General features: G+C 44.2%; 1 protein-coding gene across 1 annotated transcript in view; it reads left to right on the plus strand.

Annotated features, from left to right (window-relative positions):
- The first annotated feature begins 13,718 nt into the window (after positions 1-13,718).
- The window catches only part of GJA3 (gap junction protein alpha 3), a 43,236-nt gene continuing 34,999 nt past the window's right edge, over positions 13,719-21,955 (plus strand). Inside the window, exon 1 of the mRNA XM_055120100.1 lies at positions 13,719-13,800. The gene's annotated coding sequence lies outside the window, so the exon portion shown is untranslated. The remainder of the gene's footprint in view (positions 13,801-21,955) is intronic.

Consider the following 21,955-nt stretch of genomic DNA (forward strand, 5'->3'; position numbering starts at 1 on the left):
CTATCTTCCTTATATTGACTTTTATAGTAAAACTTCCATTTATCTTTTAACATAAATGCTACATTTTTCCCTTAAGCAATGTGTTTAAGTAATTGAGCTTGTCAGAAATATTCAACAAATAACAGTTTTGAAAGTTATGCATCATAATGGGGGGGGTAATGAATATCACTGGATTTCTACTCAGTCTAAAGTGGAACAGCATCATCTTCGAATTTCAGTATTCTGTTTAAACTTTGCCCATTTGGCAGCCACCTTGCCTCTCAGCATGTAGGAATAAGCTTTTGTAATCGACTTCCCAGTTTTTGCAAAGGTTTGAAAGCAAACGACTAGTAAGAACATGGTTCTTAATGAAGTTAATGATGTGTTAATCATGACGAATAGCATGATTTTTTTTTCCTGCTGGTGTTTTAATGTCTTTGGCTCTAATGCCTCCTGGTGAACTGTAAGAGAGAGTAAAAATGATAAGGTATGTTCATGGCCCCTGACTTTAACTTCTACAAATCCAGCATTCTCACCCAGCATTGCTCCCACAACCATCTTACAGACTGTGGTGTAATTTTTTTACTGTCAATCTTCATAGCTGAAAAATCCATCAACTCCAAGATGAACATCTTCCCCTCTTGCATGCCCTTCTGAGGAGTAACAAAGCAACAATTACATGTGTATTCTTCCTTCATAAACACCTTCCAGAGATAACAGGTGTGTTATGCTACTTCGATGTTTCATCTCATTGAATTCCAAACTTTGCCCTGCCCTATAGCCTGACAGTAAGCCACTAGTCTTGGTCATTATTCATTTCAGGAATTATTTTGGAAATAGTATCTTTTGGTAAAAGAACTTTATGAATTTCACCCCAAAACTTTTCTGCATTATTGCAGTGAATCTAACCTCAGGCTCTTGCAGACAGTGTATGTGCTGGACAGATAAGCTCTGGGTATCTCCAGTGCTCTGGCTCTGACAAGTGTCTCTCTGCAGGCTGACTCCGGCATGTGGTGCTCAGCAGAACAGCAACCCCTGCCTGTGAGATAGCAACTCCAACACCACCTCTTCCACACCTTCTCTTCTCCTATTCTCTCTTCTCTTCACCACTGCCCCCTCTCTGCCTCTGTATATTATATATTTTACACTTCCTTTCCCCTTTTCTGCTATCTGCATGGCAGAGCCTGGCAAGCAAGCTACCCATGGAGTATTTGATATGCCAAAAATAGTAACAACAAGTTTCACAATGGAGACGTTACTAGTGCCTGCTGGAGCAAATCGATGAGCAACGGGATGACAGTGACCGTGACAGTGATGACAGTGATTTACAAAGTTGTTTATAACAGAGTTGTTTTAGGCATACAAGTTCCAAAACCACCCCTACCACAAATGTCCCCTTCCCTTCACCAATGTCCCAGATTCTCTCCCGGCCTACCCCCTTGGCAGGCATATGACATTTCATACTACTTGCTACGACAAGACTTAAAGGAATGGATAATGGAATTCCGTAAAGGGAGATTTGAGAATGACTGTGGAAGTGCATATCCCTTATAAGGTTTGTAAGACACTTACAAAGACTCTAACAAAGACCCTGATAAGGGTTTGTATGACTATAGGATCAGCTATGCCCTTATGCAAATGAGGGTTTGTAAGTGACCAATCAGATTGCTTATTTGTAAATATGGGCTTGTCTGCTTCCTCCCTCCTCATTTCCTCCATCACACCACACATCATTTCTGACACTGCTTTTTTTTTTAATTTTTTACAAATTATTGAGGCATCACAGTTTGCAATAGTATTGCAATCACTATTTTATAGTTGCAGAGATACACCAATCCATGTCTGACATTTTAGTAGCAATGGGTAACATGAGAGCTTCTGTTTCGTAGGGCTTTTTAGTTTTTGCCATGAAATGAGAAATTAGTAAAATGCAAGTAAATATTTTTCATACAGAAACAAATTTCTGAAAACATTATCTTTCTTTGAAGATTCTAAGTCATTCAAGATACCCCTTTGATTTACTACAAGCTTGATTTACTATGATTTACTGTGAGCTTGGGAGATGAAGATGTCATTTTAGTTTTGCTGCCTTCATGTTCTTGAGAGCCAAAACTTCACTACAGATTAAGGAAAGAGGTTTTCCCACAAAAAAAAAAAAACCTCTTTTTTGTTACAAAAGAAATTGTTTTTTCTTGCCTTGCATACAGCTGACCAGGATTTGATCTCTGGTATCCCGTATATATGGTCCCAAATCACTGCCAGGAGTGCAGAGCCAGAGGTCAGCCCTGAGTCACTGGGAGTGCACTAAAAGGGGAAAAAAATTGTAAGTGTCTAACAAAAAACATTGCTAGAGGTAATTTTACATTGCTAGAAGTAAATTTATAATGCAAAAATGATTAGAAACTTTTTTCTTGTGAATTTGAAGGTATTACAATCTTTTAGCAAAGATTACCACATTGTCATCTTCCATCTACAATTAGCCACTTATCAATAACTGAAGGAAAAATTTGATCTAAAATATAAATACTGCTAATAATTTATAAACTAAACCAAATTTAGTTTATAAATTTACATTTGTGCTTCAGTTAAAATTTTGATGTAGGGAGTGGACAGAGACTACAGAAGATAAGGTATTTATTTACCTTGCATCCCCCCTCAAGCCCAGGTCAAGTCCGAGTTTGATCCCTCCGAGCACTGCCAGTGGTCATTGTGAGCAGAGCCAGGAATAGCCCTGAACACTGCTGTTGTGGCCAAAAAGAAAAATAAATTGTTGATCACATACACATACACATACAGTGGTGATGGAAGAGAATTTTCTTTTAATCATTTTTTGTTTGCTTGTTTTGGGGTCACAGCAAGCAGTGCTCAGGAATTACTCCTGGCTCTGCACTCAGGAATCACTCCTGGCAGGTACTCAGAGAACCCTATGGAATGCCAGGGATCGAACCAGTGTTTGCCCCATACAACCAAGCACTCTACCCACTGTACTATCACTCTGGCCCCTAATTTTTTTAAATTACTTGCTGTAATCAAACACGTGTTGCTGTAAAAGGAAGCAATAATGAGTAAAATTTTATTTATTTTCATTTTTTTTCTTTTTGGGTCATACCCGGCGATGCACAGGGGTTTCTCCTGGCTCTGCACTCAGGAATTACTCCTGGTGGTGCTCAGGGGACCATATGGGATGCTGGTAATCGAACCCAGGTCGACCGCGTGCAAGGCAAACCCTACCCACTGTACTATCGCTCCAGCCCCCATGAGTAAGATTTTAAATTATACTTTTTACTTCAACACAAAGATACACTAATTTATACTTACATGCTGAGGAATAATAGTAAAAGAATATTGAGAATCTTGATTTTTGGTAATTAAACCATCATATTTCTCTATGAGCAAAGAGCTTCCTGTGTATGTTCAATAAAAACACTGTATCCTTTTCGTACACTGGTCTGAAATCTGAGCTGAAGTGTTTCTGCCAGCACCTGTCCATGCGTGGTGTGAACTGGGCCAGACCAAACCCAAGCAGCTCTTCAGGTCCAGGCTGCTCACACTGACCAGCGCTACCCGGGGCTTGCTGCAGAGTGCTTTAAATTCAGGGTGCATCTGATATTGAATTGATTTCTGGTTGTGGAGCATTCAAAACTCTCTGCTTTCACCTACTAGCACTCCCACATTCAGCTTTGTGACTCCCATATGGGGTCATAAGTCAAACTTTATGAAGCTTTGTTTTGCACATAGTTTGCATGCAGGAATCCTGGGTTTGAGCCCTGGCATTGTATGGCACCCCCAAGAACCACCCAAGTAACCCCCAAGGAACCCTTGAGCATTGGGCCTGGGAGTAGTTACTGAGCACTAAAAACAATAAATAAATAATGATGCATTAGTTGGGAGTTTCCACCTTGCGAGCATGCAGCTATGAGTGCAAACCTCTGAGTCCCACAAACACCAAGGGCTGATATGTCTGCTCTGCTCTCTGCAGGTGATGTCTGTTCACACCACAGCCAGTTGCATATAACCCCAGAAAGCACCTAAATTGAAAACACACATCAGCACCACTGCTGTAACTTGTGTGTCTCAGCTCGAATGTGTGCAAGCACCGTAATGGATTGGCCCTCACACATCAGTGAGCACACAGCCAAATGAGCACTACAGCAACAAATGTGTGAGACCACAGCCAGGCGCATGTGCAACCCCCATCATCAACAATAAAAGAAGGACAATGACAATACAGGGAAGGAAGGGGGAGAGAAGATTTTTTCTATTTCTTTTTTTATATACTTTGAATTCTTTTTTGGGATTGATTAAGGGTCTGTGATTTACAATACTGTTAATGTTAATTTCCCGTGCACATAATTCCAACAGTACATCTGCCAGTAGAGTACCCCCCTCTCTCCTCCAGAACGCCAAGGACTTCCCCTCTCATACACCCCCAACTCAATTGTGTGGATCAGTTTTCTCCTTGTGCTGCCTTTGACACTTTGTTGTTACCTCAGTGTCTGTCATAGAGAGGAGATTAAAAAAACAACAAATAGCCTGGGAGAGGACTCAATCGTCTGAGCAGAGGCATCGCAGGCTAGAGGTCAAGCTTCGTCCTCGGCACAACCCAGCCCCCAGTACTGCTGACAGTGACTCCAGACAAACCAACCAACCAGAAAAGATGCACTCACATTCTCCACCACTGAGCAGGTAGAGCAAACTTTCTCAATGACCTGCATGAAATACCTGCCTGCTACAACCAGACAGGACAGAAGAGGTGAAACAGAAAATAACTCCTTGAAAATAAGTCTTTCCTGAGTAAACTGGCTAGGAGGAGGTATCTCATTCTTTTGTTGATTCACATTTTCTTGTTGATTAATGATATTGTGCAGCTCCTTGTGAGTTTGTTGATTAGTCATATCCCTTGTCTGAGTTTTTTTTTCTTTTTCAAGGATGGTGTGCTCAAGAACCCTCAATTTCTGTCTCCCTAAGGAAAACAAACTCAGGAGATTAGTGTTCATCATAAACTACATTGTAGAAATTTTGTGCAGAAAACAAGAGATAGTAGTTTTAGCCATATTTGCAAACACTTCTGGATATAAGAGATTGCTCCATTAATTTTTGGCATTTTAGTAATTTGGGGGAGGTGGATATGAACGGTCTTAGGGACATTATGGGTGGAGGGAAGTGGGTAAGCAGGTGGGGGTCGCAGTGTTAGATTGATGTATGCATGGAACTATCATTAACAGTATTGGAAATCACAGTACCTCAATAAAAATGGAAGTAATCAATAAATTGATAAAAACAAAACAATAACTATACTATTTTCTAGTCCATAAACATAGGTTTGTCCATATATATGGACAAACTTTTATTTCTTTCAGCAACATTTCGTAGTTTCCCTTAGATAACTTTAACCACCTTGCTTGATTCTTGAGTATTTTCTTCTTTTTGATGTTGTTGTAAATGGAATTGTTTTTTAATTTGTTTTTCATTTTTAATAGTTCATGTATAAAAATGCAACTATTTTGTGTATTGACTCAGTATCCTACCACTTGATAATTTCTCTAGTAGTTTTCATAGTTTTGTGTAGAACCATTAAGGTTTTCTACATATGAGATCATATTATCTATAAGGAGAGATCATTTTACTGGTTTCTTTTTAATTTGTGTGTTTTTATTTCTTTTTATTGCCTACTTTCAATCTTTTACCACTGCATACAATGCATGCCATGAGGGCTTCATCAATAGTTTTATTATATTGGTGCAATTTATTTTTAATTAATTTTTTCTATTTCTGGTTTGTTAACTGTCTTTATTTCTTTTTGAGTCACTTCTGGCAATTCTCAGGGATTACTCCTGGCTCTACAACCAGGAACTACTCCTGGCAGTGCATAGGGGACTATATGGGATGCTGGAATCAAACCCTGGTTAATTGCATGCAGGGCAGATGCCCTACACGCTGTATTATTGCTCTGGGCCTGTTGAGTGTCTTTTATCATGATGAGAGGGTGCTGAGTTTTGTCAAATGCTTTTCTTCATTAATTGAGATTCTTATAGTGCCAGGGATCAAACCCAGGGCCTCACACATGCAATGTACGCATTCTTTCACTGAACTCCCCCCCCCGGATCTTATTCCCACCACTCCATTATGTTGATGTGGCATGTTACATTGCTTAATTTTCATATGCTGAACTGTCCTTGCACTCCATAATAAGTTACATTTTATTATGATGTGTAATCTTATTAATAAACTATTGAATTCAGTTTGCTAGCATTTTGTTTGGTATTTTTTACATCAATGTTCAAAGAGATGGTTGTACATATTTTTCTTATACTGTTTTTGTGTGGCTTCAATAACAGGGCAATTCTGGCTCATGGAATAAGTTAGGAATTTCCTCTTCGTTAAAATATTATACTGACAGAACATCTTGACCTTGTGCCAGGCTGTCTTCAGTGGAGTAACTTGGAGTGGGACGAGTTGAATTTCCCTCCCCACCCTAGCAGAACCCCAGTAGCCTGAAAGCTCCAAAACCTAACTGCACAGTCCTGCTCAAGGCTGCTCTCCACAGGCTCGGATGAGCCTCCCCTATGAGGGAACCTGCAGAAAAACCCAGGTATGTGGGAGCTGTGACTGAGATTCCCAAGCTTGCTCAGATAGGACTGGGCCTCCTCCTCCCCCCAGTTCCCCAGTTTTCCAGTAGCTCGGCAGTCACACCCACAAATTGCCTCTGGAGCCTTATAATATTATCAATGACCAAGATCCAGAGACTATGAAATAAAGCTCCTGGAAGAGAGCAACACAGAACGATCTCTTATACTCTAGCCCACTGATGTACCAAAAGTAGCACACATTTGTTTGGGTTTAACATAAATGTTTATAATCTCTTATACAAGGGCTTAAATGGCTTCAGGATCAAATACAACAATCTTCACACACTTTCCTCTTATGGTGGTGGGAAGATGCACGGTGGTGGGAATGGTGTTTGAATATTGTCTGTAATGAACTATTGTGAACAACTTTATAAAAATAAAATAAAATTTTAAAAAATATATTACACTAGTGGAATTGGTATGAATTTTCTAATGAAAGTTTCATAGAACTCGCCAGTGGAACCATCAATTATAGAACCCTTCTCTGTGAATTATTGATTAAATTTCCTAAGTTTTATGTTTTTAGACATGTGTCCATTTCATCTAGGCTATACCATTTTTAGCATGTAATTATTCATATACCTACTTAAAATTACTTTTTTTCTGTAATTTCAGTAGTAATATTCATGCTTCCATTTATGATTTCAGTCACTTTAATCTTTCACTTCGTTTGTCTCATTAAACATGCCAATTTTGTTTATCTTTTTTAGAGAATCAACTTTTTTTTTTTTTGCTTTTTGGGTCACACCTGGTGATGCACAGGGGTTACTCCTGGCTTTGCACTCAGGAACTACTCCTGGCGGTGCTCAGGGGATTATATGGGATGCTGGAAATCGAACCCAGGTAGGCCACGTGCAAGGAAAACGCCCTACCTGCTGTGCTACCTCTCCAGCCCCCAACTTTTGCTTTCATTTCTTTCCCATATTGATTGTTTTTTTTATTTCTTTTTTTCCCTTTCTTATTTTTGAACCACACCCAGAAATGCTCAGACCGTATTCCTGGCTCTACTCAGGAATCACTCCTTGTGGGGTTTAGAGGGACCATACGTGGTGGGCTGGTCCTGTGCAAGGCAAGCGCCCTACCTGCTGTACAATATCTCCAGCCCAGATGGTTCTTTTATTTTATTTTATTTTATTTTATTTTACTCTGTTCTACTCCTTCTTACTTCCTTTCTTCTGCTAGCTGTGGGTTCAACTTGTTCTTCTCTTTGCAGTTCCCTCCATTCCACAAGTTACTCCACCAGCCTTTCATAGAACCAAGACCCAGTCTGAAAGTTAGAATTTGGAGACTACAGTCCCATCATATTCTCAGGTTGCTAGTACCTAAATAAACTGATTTTATCACTACAATCCTTGTCTCTCAAATGTTTGTCTTCTGGTGGCAAGTAACAGATGTTGGGAGGGACCATGCAGCTCAGCACTGTCAACCATGTGGGTGAGAAAGCAGTGCCTTCACATCACTAACATCCAGCCATGACCCTGTATGAGCAGATATTAAATAAAGAGTGATGTAATTAATATTTTTTCTAATTAATCTTTTACAATGCTATAAAAGATGTGTAGAGGACACAAAGGAGGACAAAAAAAATCTAACCTACTATGCATTGCCATATAAAATAACAAGGTAAGAAACAGTTCTGTCCATACTGGTGGGTTTTATGATGGTTGATTGTGGATCACACCCAGCAGCGTTCAGGGGCTATTAGCAATGAGGTGCTTGGGACTTGTTCCCTGGCAGTGCTCAACCTTCAGCAAATAAAAGTGTCTGCCTTGAACTATTTCTCCATCCCCAACTTATGTGAGTCTACTTGGTATTAAAGGTAACTGATGCTTTTTCCCCCGAAGGAATTGAATCTAGGGCCTCAAACATCCAAGACAAATGCTCTACTACTGAGCCACTCTCCTGATCCCTATACGAGTCTAGTCACTTTAAACTAAAAGAAGAAAATCTTTTGTTTGTGCATATTAAATTTTGGTGGTTAAATAAAAGATTCATTTTATTTCTCATAGTTATAGACAAGATTATGTTTTTACTCTGGGCTGCCACATTTAGGAAGAACATAAATATCAAATAAATGTTTGTTGAAGTTGCATTCTGAATGGAAGGCAAGTTTTATTTATAGGTTTGGTTCCTGAAAAGCAGTTCCAGCCCTGACTACCAGGGGGCACCCTAGGCAAGTAGATTAGAGGGACTAGTGCAGGTGGGAAAGCAGAGAAGGGAGGTTTAGAAAGAGCAGAGCCACCAACCTCTCCTAGTAATCTTTCTTTGGGGGGGAGAGGTCACAAAATGGTTATGCGGGGTGGGGGTAGGGAGGGGCCAGTGCTGGGGGTCTATCCCCATGGTTGCTCAGAGGTGACTCCCTGGGATGCTCAAGGCACTGCCATGCAGGCACCAAGTGATGACCCCCACATACAAGGTTGCACCCGGGTCCTTTGAGCCATCTCCCCAAACTCGCTGCACCCTTTCTGGTGCTCAGAAATGTTACTGTGCTTGAAGATTCAAAACACCAATCAAGAATTCAGCTCTAAGCAGTTTATACCTAAACATACATATATGCACATACATATATTTCCTCCTGAAACTGTCTTAAACATAATCTTTCTTGAAACCAAAAGAGAGCAAACTACAAGTTAAGCCATCTAATGAAAATCTTGGTTGCCTAACCCAAACAATACACAGTATGATAGGAGTAGCCTCAGTACTGTGAGGCTTACTGTTGGCAGTCTTCACACACATAACTTCAATTCTTCATTGTAGTCATGTGGACTATAAGTTATCATTTACTATTTCACAGATCTATGCCATTAAGCTACCTTCACTCTTCATTACCCTACACCGTCATCCCTCTCTAGAGCTTTTTCCTATTCAATAACTGAAACTGTCTCCAGAAGATACTAATTTCCAATTATCTCCTCTCCCAGACCCTGGCAACCATCTTTTACTTCCTGTTCCTCTGGTTACTGCCCAGAGCCTGTATTAGTGGACTAAGTGTGGGGAGTCTGCGTTTACGGAATCAGGCAGCATTTGTTATTAACTTATTTCACTTGACAGACTGTCTCCAAGGGCCATCTGTGTGGTCACACATGTCAGGATTCCCTTCCTGTTTAAAGTAAATAATGCTCCATTCTACAGACCACATTTGCTCTGGCATTCACACTGTCTTCACCTTTTGGCTATTATAAATAATGCTGCCATCAACCTGGCATTTAAGGATTTGCTTAAGTGGCACAATAACATTTGAAATATCCATTTTTGTTTATTTATTTTAAATAAACATATAATTTAATGTGGCTTACGTGTTCTAAATTTAAATAAATCTGGTTATGGAAATAGAACACAAAATAGGAGTAAAGAAGTGATTTTAAATAAATTTTTATCTCTTTTGAGATTTAGTTATAAGTCTCTGGCCAGTGCAAAATCTCTGTTTTAATGAAGTTTCTTAATCACTGCAATATTTATTTAATTTCCTATTCTAGGAATAACCATAGTGCTCAGCAGAGACTACAAATATTTTGAGCTTCTATTCTTTTATGATCAAGAAAAATTACAGAACCCTGGACCAAGCTAATGGCTGAGAGGGCAGGAGTGCTTGTTTCACATGTTTTATGTATATTTTAATATACATAAACATACATATGCACATACATATATTTCCTCCTGAAACTGTCTTAAACATAATCTTTCTTGAAACCAAATGAGAACATACTAACTACAAGTTAAGCCATATAATGAACATCTTGGTTGCATAACCCAAACAATACACAGTATGACAGGAGAAGCCTCTATATTTCAAGGCTTACTGTTGATAGTCTTCACACACATCACTTCAATTCTTCACTGTAGTCATGTAGACTGTAAATTATCTGATTCCTGGAACCATGTGGTCCCCGAGTACCATGGGTTGTGACCCCCAAATCAATAAATAAAACTAATCTTAGGGGTCAAAACTATAGTATGGCAGGTAGGGCCATTGCCTTGCACATAAACAAGCCAGTTTTGATCCCAGGCATAACATATGCTCCCCCAAGTTCTACCAGGAGTGATTCCTGAGCACAGAGCCAGGAGTAACCCCTAAGCATCACTGCATGTGGCCCCCAAAAACAAAACTATTCTTGCGGGGTTAGGAGTGTGGCTCAGCAGCAGATCATGTGTCTGATGCAGGAATTCAGCCCCAACATCAGAAAAAAAAGAGGGGGCAATGATTACAGAAATTAGATACAAAGATGAGAGTGACTTGTGTCAGACCCAGATCCAGTATGGAGCACCCATGGCCTCTTCAGCATTGCTGGGTGTAGCCCAGGAGACCCCTAATGTGCTGAATTGCTGCCTGGCTGGTTGAGTATTGTTGGATATTAACCCTAAGTGTTTTAGGCTTCATCAGTGAATTGCCCGTTTCCTCCCCACAGAAAAGCTTACAGTGCTCTTAACACCACTCCTAATCCCTTTAAGTTTTTCTTTGTGCTTTAGCTCCTTCTGTTAGCTACTAAGTCAGGCCTGGTTACTTATAAAGTTAAACCTTCTGCTGACTCTGGTCTTCGCATCTGTAGTGAATTATTTGCTTTTCTCTTTCCCCTATAATCTTTTACTGTTTTACTGTAGAACAATGCTTAAGTACAGAAAGACCAATATTACTATGCTCCTAATATTTGGGAGTAAATTGATTCTGAAATATATTTATTCCTGGGCATCCATCATAATTACTTGACTCAGGTTTCAGTTGCCGTAGTTTCTAACATCTCCGAACGCTATGTCCCACCAAGGCATCTCTGGATGGACCCAGGGCAAGCAGCAAAGCTACCCTGGCTTCAATATGGGACAGTCTAGAAATCATAAAGCACAGTCTTGATACAAGCTGTAACGACCTTAAAGTCAGGATCCTATGGGATAGGAAAAGCTAAACCATTCTCAGGACTTAGTCTGGGATTTACAGTAAAAGCTCAGTTGGCTTTTAACCTCTTGTCTCTGGAGCTCAGAGAACTAAGTTCTGGAATCTATATTTCTTACTATTTCTTACTATGTTTGTCCAAATAACTGCAAATATTAATAAGAAGTAAACTTAATTGTTTAATATGTATTAGTAGCAAGGGAAAGAGAAAAACAATATAGATGCTTGTTGTCCCTGAGCAAATTTCTCAGTATAGTCTCAGACAGAACATTTCCTTGAGTTAAATCCCTCGAGAGAATTGCCTTCATCAAAATGCTTTACCTCTGTGAATGATCAAGAACATCTATTTGCAGTCCTGAACCTCAAATGCCCTCAGATTGTCTACATAGGCTGTTTAGTTTGGAAAATAAATGGGCCATTTTGACCATCAGTCTGTGGTCCCCCATCTCTTTGTTTCTCCACCTGGGAGGCAGGGGAGGTGGTTCTCAGCCACGAATACCTTACACCAAGAACTCACCCCCCTTACTGCACACATACTTTTCCTTACAAATATCACCTAGAGTGGCCCCCAAAAAACACAAACAAAAAAGTTCTGGAATGATCCATGTTCTGGAGCAGAGGATGTGGCTCCAAGGTGAAGAGCATGCCTGCATGCAGGAAATCAGAGTTCCCATCTACACATGGCGAAAAGTAAAGAAAAGTATTCTTAGGCTTCTGGGAGAGAATAAAGATCAAAGGGCCAGAGAGATGGTGCAGGGGTTAAGATGCTTGCCCTGCATGCTGCTGACAAGGGGTCCTCTCTGGCACCACACATGGTTCCCCTCAGCACCACTAGGATAGATCCTGAGCACAGCCAGGTGTGTCCCAAAACACACACACTCTCTCCCTTCTCTCTCTCCCTCTCTCTCCCTCTCTCTCCCACCCCCCCCCCTCTCTCTCTCTCTCTCTCTCAAGAAAAGTATTTGAAGCCTTTCACAGCAATGTTTAAATTTAAAAACAAGTCCAGGGGTCAGAGCCATAGTACAGCAAAGTGGGACACTTGCTTTGCATGCAGCTGGGCAGGGTTTAATCTGTGGCACCACATACGGACGCCAAGCCCACCAGGAGTGACCCCTGAGTGCAGAGCCAGGAAGAAACCCTGAGTACCACAGGGTGTGGCCCCAAACTACAATTATAAGAAGTCTAGATATCACCTTCTAAGTTCATACCTCCATGCTCCGTGCCGGGGGAGATATTGTAAAAGCAACGCGGAGGTGTGTTTCTCCTGGGGTTGGGATTCCAACCCGATTAAGGGGGCTGCTTCCCGCCCTATGCTCTGAAGAGGTTCGTGTTCCCTTAGGTCCGCTGAGGTGGCCTGAGATCATGGAGACTGACAACGCTCACGCAGTAGTAGTCGGCCTGCTCTGTGACCGTCGCGGTGTGCGGATCAGGCTCCATCCGTCTCGGCGCGCGGTTCCGTTACAGACAGGGACTTGCCACTGCGGGCACTGCGGCCTTTCGAAAAGGCGGTCTCCACCCGGTCCCAGTAACCCACCCTCGCCCCGCAGATAGGGAGGTGCCTGTCACTTTTGGCGGCTGAGCAGATCGATAGCCGGAGCAGATCGGCGAAACTCGGATCAAGACTACACGGAACTTTTGGGTATTGGAAAACTACCCGAGAAACTACTAACTTGGTCTTTCCGCTTTCCAACAAGCCCGTGGAATTCCGTCCTCTACTTTTTGCTCAGTATCTTCTGGGGGACCTGTGCAAAGCGACGTCTGGGAGTCCGAGGCAAAGCCCAGCCGCGCGGAGAGAAGACGCTGGACCCTCCGGGAGGACGCGCCCGCCCGCCAGGACGCGCCGGGTACCCGCTGGCCTTCCGTGCGCTGGGCGCCAGCTCCCGCCACCCCGCCCCTGCCCCGCCCTCACGGGGACCCCGAGGGCCGCCCCGCACCCACTGCCAGCGCTGACCCGGTGAGTGTAGCCCGTTCTTGGATGCGCGTCCGGCCCCGATGGCCGAGTCTGTGTGACTATGATAGCCGCCGGCTCCCCGGGGCGGCCCCTCCGCGCCCCTCTGCACGGGCAGGGCGCGGGGATCGACTCCCCCCACCCTGAGCCGGGAGGCGCGTGAGAACCCCGAGACGCGAGCACGGAGGCGCGGGTGCGAGCGCGCGTGCTGGGCGCGGCAGGGCGGGCGGGGCGTGGCGGGGGCCGAGGCGGGGCGTGGCGGGCGGCGGGTCCCGCGGGGACGCGCGGGTCCAGCGCCGCCCGGGAGGCCCGAGGTCGGAGTCGGCGCCGGCGGCCGGCGCCCGGCTGGGAGGAGCGGGGTGAGTGCGGCCGGGCCGGGCGCGGAGGCCGGGAGGGCTCCGCGGTTGCTCCGTGTGTCCCGGCTGGTCCCGCTCGCCGGGACTTTCTGGGGGTTGGGCGGGCGGCTCGCCGACCGGGCTTCAAGCGCCAGTTCTCCTGGACTACGGGACCCCTGCACTTGCGAGCGGGAATCGCGCCGCGGATCTCGGGGCGTCAGGTCTCACCGCCCCGGTTCTAGGGGTGTCCGGGCTCCCCGCCGCGGGTCGGGGTGGGATGGTGTTTGGGCTCCCCGCCGCGGGTCTGGGGGTGGGTGGGTGTCCGGGCTCCCAGCCGCGGGTCTGGGGGGGGGCTCCCCGCCGAGGTTCTCGGGGGGGGGGTTGTCTAGGCTTCCCCGCCGCGGGTCTGTGGGGGTGGGAGGTACCCGGTCCCCCCGCCGCGGGTCGGGGGGGTGTCCGGTCCCCCCGCCGCGGGTCTCGGGGTACCCGGTTCCTCCGCCGCGGATATCGGGGTGTCTGCCCTCCCCGCCGCGGGTCTCGGGATGTTCGGATCACGGGGTGTCCGGATCTCTGGGTGTCCGGGCTCGGCTCCGGCAGCGCCGTGCGTCGCTTCCGTCTCGGACAGTGACTGCTCCGCGCCCCAGTGAAACGCCTCCTGGCTGGTCCCTCTGCCTTGTTGGCTACTCGTTCTGAGAGTCCCGGGTGCCGGCGCCTCTGGTTTATCGCTGGTCACAGCTGACGGTTCCTGTGTTCCGGAGGGACCACAGTGACCCCGACCTGCAGTGACCGTGCGCTCTGCTGCTTGCGCCGTGCCGGTTTCCCGGCTTCTGAGTATTGGGCCCCGGGACACACTGGACCCTCCGGGTTGGGCCTTTGATCGCGACCCGGTCTTTTCCGAAGCACTTGGTTGGCTTCAGCACCCGGGCGAGGGTTGTGTTCGTTACCCGGTTACCGGGTCTTCACCGAGACGAGGCCCCTGAGTGGGACCCCATCGCGGTGCCACAAAATGAATCGCGACACCAACGTCGAAAGGTGCCAGTGGTTCTGTAGCTGCCTGTGCGTTACCGGCATCTGGGCGCTGCCGGAGTGTTCCGAGTCCACACCAGCAACTGGACACATCCTCCAGCAACACTTTGACCCCTCAGCGTGAGGGCCCAATGAGAGCAAAAACAATTTGCGCGCTCCCCGAGTGTAAAAACAATCCCCAGTTAACTAGCAAAGCAAACCTGGCAGTGCTGCGTGTGTTTGTGGGGAAACACACGCAGCGGGGAAACACACACATGTTAGTTCATTGACATGAGACTATTTCACTTAAAAATTTTAACTCCCGTACTGTACCAAAAATATTAGAACACTCCGGACCATGGCCTTTGAGAAGCGTTTTCACCCTGTTCAGAAAACATGGTTCCCGGCGTCCCAGGACCATCTTGCTACTCTGCAGCCTTCCGCCCCTCCACGGTGCCCTGCTCACTTCACGTCAGACTGGTCATATTGCATGCCACATACTGTTAATCGGAGTTTTATAAACCCGCCTTTCCCACCGACAGTGAGTGAGCACCCCGGGAATAAGGACCAGACCCCAATTCTCTCAGCAGCAGCACAGTGCTGTTGAGCACACACACATTGTCCTGCTTTTGTGAATGTTTGCTGAATCTGAGACCGGGGAAACCCAGTCTTGTAATCTCCTCCGCATACGTTGTCTCTGAAAAACTTTATGTCTTCCACTTCCGATGATACTTAAAGAAAATAAAAGCCATACATTTTCATCTAAATTTCCGTTCTTACCGTGGTGGGAAGTTTCTCATGATAAGGCCTGTGCCACTCTCTTTAAAATCTGATTCTTCAAAAGTATGATTTAGCAATGGTTCCCACCCCTTTGCACTAAAAACAATTTTTTTAATTGAATCACTGTGAGATAAACAATTACAACAGTTCCTGATTGAATTTCAGTCATACAATCATGGACTCAGTCCATGATTGAGTTTCAGTCATACAATGTTCCAACACCCTTCACTTCACCAGTTCACATTTCCCACCACCCATGGCCCAGTTTCCCTTCTTCCACTCCCCCACTCCCACCTGAGTCTGCCTCTATAACAGACACTTTGACACTTTTCTACCTTTCTCCCTTTCCCCCTCCCATCCTCCTTCCCTCCCTTCCTCCCTTCCTCCCTGGCACCCTCCTTCCCTCCCTGGCACCCTCCTTCCCTCCCTCTTCCCTCCCTTCCTCCCTTCTTCCCTCCCTCCCTCCTGTCTCCCATTGGTTATTATGATTTTTCGGTACAGATACTACACCTTTTGTATTTTTTTAATTTAAAGAGCTGTTTGCCTTAAACATACAGTTAACAAACGAATGACTGAGAGTAAGATTAGTCCGATGTTTTTCATTCAGAACCTCTGTTTATCTCCATTGGCACTGCTCCTTTACTTGTGAAAATTCTTTCCTAAGAGCTTCTAAAGTAGAATTGTAGCACTGTCTTCCCATTGTTCATTGATTTGCTCCAGCAGGCACCAGTAACATCTCCATTGTGAGACTTGTTACTGTTTTTAACATATCATCGAATACGCCACAGGTAGCTTGCCAAGCTCTGCCGTGTGGGCAGGATACTCTCAGTAGCTTGCCGGGCTCTCCAACAGGGATGGAGTTATTGAACCTGGGTTGGCAGCGTGCAAGGCAAATGCCCTACCTGCTGTGCTCTAAAGTAATATAGTATAAAAGATTCTTTTATGCTAGAACATCGAGGGATTCCCTGTGCCATGTCAACTGAATGAAGATTTGAAAAGGTGAAATTATATTTACACTTAGTTATTTCTGAAGAAAACATTTTGACAGCTATTATCTGTTCATCTGTAATCATAACATATATAAATGAAGTAAGATTTTTGTTCACTAAGCACGACTAAAAGTAATATCTGAATATATTTGTAAGGGATGATCTCGATTTATGGGATTAGTAACTAGACTGTTCTTAGCATACTGACATGTCACAATGGAAGTGGAAGGAAAGGCAAAAACTTAAAATATGCTCTGAGCATGTTTCAAGGTCTGAGTTGTGCAGTGTGGTAGGACTCTGCGTGAGAAGTGGGGCCTGGCAGGTCTGCTGTTCAAGGAGTTCCCTCTGCCTGGAGCATCTTCTGTCTGTGGAACCAGCAAATCACAGTACTCGATCTTGGTCTCTAGTTTTTCCTCTGTGAGATGAGAATAAACCAGACCACTTCTGAGGTTCTTCTAGCCCGAGGATGCTGAGTGTACGTTTCCCTGTGGAAGTGACCTAGAGTCGTCCTCCGTGTCTGGTGAGGCCAGTGCATCTGGTGAGGCCAGAGTAGAGGAGCATGACGCCTCTCCCTCACTCCGACTCATCACCACACCCCTATAATTTTCTTTGATGCTGTTTACCCCTGCCCCAAGCCACGCTTCTGAACGAACTGGGTGCTAGTAAATTCAGTCTGACATTAAGGTTTTTTCATTTTCTTTTAAGTTTTAAATTTGACCTTTTTGTCTTCTTTCCAATTATGAAATATTATTGAAATGAATTAAAATTAAGAGCGATATGTATCCACTATGTGTATATAATTTTTAACAGAGTAAAAAATGGCAATGATATTTTTCTTAAGTTTCTCACAAAAACCTTCTTTATGATGCTGTCATACTCAGTGATGCTCAGGGGTTACTCATGGCTCTGTGCTCAGGAAGTTACTTCTGGAGGGCTCAGGGACCACATAAAGGTGCCAGGGATTCGAACGCAGGTTGACTGCATGCAAGGTAACCATCCTACCTGCTGTACTATCTCTCCAGGGAACAAGTTATTTTTTAAAAAATAATACTATTTAATAATTGACAAGCAAAACTAGAGGGCTTAACAGAGTAATGAATAGATCAGGAGAAATATTTAAGGGTCTAAGAAGGAAGCCCAGTATGTCAGGAACAGTCTTGGAAGATGGTTGTGTCTCTAATTATACTCAAGACTATACATTTTTCTGTCAATTGGACTGAAACTAGAGAAGCTGATAAGGTTCTTGCTTCATGTTTGAACTCTAATTCTGAAAATAATGACTAAATATTGGCTTCTAGAAGGAAAACTCAGTTAAGTATTTCAAGAAGCAATACTGTGAGGAAAAGCATTTTTTTGTTTTTCTCTGCTTGGTTATTAAACACTGAAGATTTTTTGTTTCTAAACTAACACAGTAGTCTATATCACTCCCAGCTGAAAATTAGCTCTCACTAAATCACAGAAGGTCAAATTCTGCCAAAAATCCAAGAGCGTGGACTTAGTCCTTTTGACTAAAGATGAGAAGTAAGACCTTGTTTACGTTGGCCACAAAAAGATGGAAATCATGTGACTTTTTTAGAGGCAGATGGCATCCCATGTCAACAATCCCTTGGACTTTGAGTGCAGAACTGAAGGAGGGGAGGGAGAGCAGAAGAGGCTAAGAGAAGTGACTCCAGGACACTGGTAAAGGGTCCTGGGAACTTCAACAACTTGGGGAGTCAGTCATTGTGTCCACCACAAGCAAGGATGTACATGCCATTGTAACATGTCACCTCAACTGAAAAAAAAGGAAGGAAGGAAGAAGGGAAAGAGGGAGGGAGGAAGGGAAGGAAGGAAGGAAGGAAGGAAGGAAGGAAGGAAGGAAGGAAGGAAGGAAGGAAGGAAGGAAGGAAGGAAGGAAGGAAGGGAGGGAGGGAGGGAGGGAGGGAGGGAGGGAGGGAGGAAGAAGGAAGGAAGGAAGGAAGGAAGGAAGGAAGGAAGGAAGGAAGGAAGGAAGGAAGGAAGGAAGGAAGGAAGGGAGGGAGGAAGAAGGAAGGAAGGGAGGTGAGAGGGAGGAAAAAGGAAGGAAGGAAGGAAGGAAGGAAGGGAGGGAGGGAGGGAGGGAGGGAGGAAGAAGGAAGGAAGGAAGGAAGGAAGGAAGGAAGGAAGGAAGGAAGGAAGGAAGGAAGGAAGGAAGGAAGGAAGGAAGGGAGGGAGGAAGAAGGAAGGAAGGGAGGTGAGAGGGAGGAAAAAGGAAGGAAGGAAGGAAGGGAGGGAGGGAGGGAGGGAGGGAGGAAGGAAGGAAGGAAGGAAGGAAGGAAGGAAGGAAGGAAGGAAGGAAGGAAGGAAGGAAGGAAGGAAGGAAGGAAGGGAGGGAGGAAGGGAGGGAAGGGAGGGAGGAAGGGAGGGAAGGAAGGGAGGGAGGGAGATGCTGGGACTGGAGTGATAGTATAGTAGGTTGGCACGTGCCTTCCACTAGCCTTGCCTTGCATGCCCCATGTTAGATCCCCTGTGGTCCCTTAAGCACCACCAGGAGTTATTCCTGACTGTAGATCCGGGAGTGATCTACAGCATCACCAGATGTGACTCCAAAACAAACAAACAAAAGGAAGCAGCATGTGACTTTCCATTATAAATAGGTGATTTAAATAACCAGATAATACAGCAAACATGAGAAAAATAGTACATAGATAGCAGGTATTAATATATCTGCTAGGTCAAGAATGATCCTTGAGTAGAGCCAGGAGTAAGCCCTGAGTATTTTTGGGTGTGGCCCACCCTCCAAAAAATAAAATCATAAAATACGTATAAGTCAAAAAGCAACTTCATGTTCCTGGAGATTCAGTTCCTAACAGCAAGTATACATAATCCTAGCAGTGTCCTAGAGTTACTAATAAAGATTAGAAAATTAGTGTTTTATAATTTCAAGAGGAAAACCGGCTCAGGGTAAGCCATGTTTCCTGCCACAACACTGGGGTACTAAAAAGTTGAATAATGGAGTCTACAGAGAGTGCAGTCGGGCTGCTTGCTTGCTTTGCATGCAGGAGGCCTGGGTTCAGTTCATGACTTCATATGGTTACATGGTTTCCCAAGCATGGCCAGGAATTATCCTGGAGCAGCAAACCAGAACTAGTCCCTGAGCATCACTGGATGTAGCCCCATGCCGGGGTCTTCTCCTGGTTCAGCAAGGGGCTGCCGCTCAGAGTCCTGAGTACAGGGCAATCTTCCCTCACTGCAAAAAGAGGGGTCCGAGGAAAGGAGCAAACCTATGCCGCCGCCTTCCCGAGAAATGAGCACATGAGCATGACGGGAGTCCCGTCAAGCGGTTCCATCTTTATTAGACAATTAGTACGACTTATATAGGCTGAGCAAATAGGGGAGACGTGCAAAGGGTGACATGTTCACAGTGATTAGAATAGACATGTGTTGCCTATAGATAGGGTCACATCCTTCCTGTGTGCTTACAATGGTTAAACTGTCACCGCACATTTGCCAGAAACACCCTGTCCCATAGTCACATTGACCCGTGATAAGTATGCTTATACAGATTCCTGAGTGCTCTGGGAGCATCTGCCTGGGTCCCAGCCCAGGTATTAGTGTGGCACTTCAAGGCAGACCAAAAGGGGTTTTTCTCCCAACAACCCAAAAACAAACGCCTAAATATAAAATAAAAAATAAACTGCACACTATAATAAATTATATATGTATTTGATAACACCAGAAAATACTAAAATCCACTGTAGCACTGTCACACTGTCATCCTTTTGTTCATCGATTTGTTTGAGCGGGCACCAGTAATGTCTCCATTGGGAGACTTGTTGTTACTGTTTTTGGCATATCAAATACACCATGGGTAGCTGCCAGGCTAAAATCCACACTCCTTAAAAAACCCAAAGGGGGGCTGGAGCGATAGCACAGCATTTGCCTTGCACTCGGCCAACCCAGGTTCGATTCCCAGCATCCCATGTGGTCCCCTGAGCACTGCCAAGAGTGATTCCTGAGTGCAGAGCCAGGAGTAACCCCTGAGCATCGCTGGGTGTGACCCAAAAGCAAAAAAAAAAATCCAAAGAATATTTTGTAGATGTATTCAATTTCCTCTGATTGTAACATTTGTGTTAAGACATTGGGGCAAACTTAATACCTTTATTGCAAACCACAACACCCAAAAGAAAGAATAAAACGAAATGTGCCTGCCACAGAGGTGAGGGTGTGGAATGGGGGTGGGAGAAATACTGGGAATATTGGTGATGGAAAATGGGCACTGGTAGAGGGATGGGCACTCGATCATTGTGTGACTAAAGTGTAAGCACGAATTTTGTAAGTCTGTAACTGTACCTCACAGTGATTCATTAAGAAAAAAAAGAAAAGAATAGAAGAGAAGAAAAAAGAAAAGAAAAGAAAAGAAAAGAAAAGAAAAGAAAAGAAAAGAAAAGAAAAGAAAAGAAAAGAAAAGAAAGGAAGAAAAGAAAAATAAAATTAAAGTGGAAAGAAAAAAACAGACATTGGGGCAGAAGTTCTCAATCTTTTTCAAGCATGTCAAAATTGGTTCTTCTTTTTCTTCTTTTTTGTTTGTTTTTATGCTGCACCCAGTGGTGCTCAGGGCTTACTCCAGGCTCAGTGTTTAGGGATCATTCTTGGCGGGTCTTGGGGGACAATGTGTGGTATCAGGGGTCCAACCAGGGTTGGCCACATGCAAGGCCACATGCGGTGCACCTGACCCACGGTACTGTCACTCCAACCCCAATGTTGGTTCTCTAACATAAGAAAAAATATTTAGCAAAATAAATATTTTGTCAATCTATTTTGTGGTAAATTGTGTCAACCTAGTTCCTCATGTATGCAAGGCAATGTGCCTCTGAGTCACAGAATATTTTTAAAGACCCGACTCAGTATTTTCAAGCCAGTGGTAAATCAATAAAAAATAAATAAAAGCCTCAATTAAACAATATTTAGAACCAAGCAAAAAGAGTCTAATGCAGTTTCAAGATCATAAAATCCCATAGGTAGTTTGAGAACCACTAGATTTAAATTTGAAATGAAATGGAAAATCTTCTAAAGGGTAAAAATGATCACAACTGACTTAAGAACTAGCAGGTCTGAGGCTGGAAACATCTGAACAGGCTGGACTCATGCTGGGCTTGACCCCAGTACCACAACGGGTCTCCACCACCCTTCCAGCACCACGGAGTTTGATCCCCAACAAATTGCATATCTGCATATGGCATTAAGTTTATGAAGTGGAATCTGTGTACTATCCCTACTCCCATCTTCCTAAGAAAACAAGAGAAAACACTATTCCCAAATGTTTTAAAAGAAATTCTCATACTACCCATTCAGAGGCTGTTTTTTTAGGTAAAATAACGGTCAAACGGAACTCCAGTGTCAATAGAGAAACACTGAAACCACACTCAGGGGTGAACAGACTGATG

Source organism: Sorex araneus, chromosome 1, assembly GCF_027595985.1.
Source record: "Sorex araneus isolate mSorAra2 chromosome 1, mSorAra2.pri, whole genome shotgun sequence".
In the NCBI taxonomy this organism is placed as follows: domain Eukaryota; kingdom Metazoa; phylum Chordata; class Mammalia; order Eulipotyphla; family Soricidae; genus Sorex; species Sorex araneus.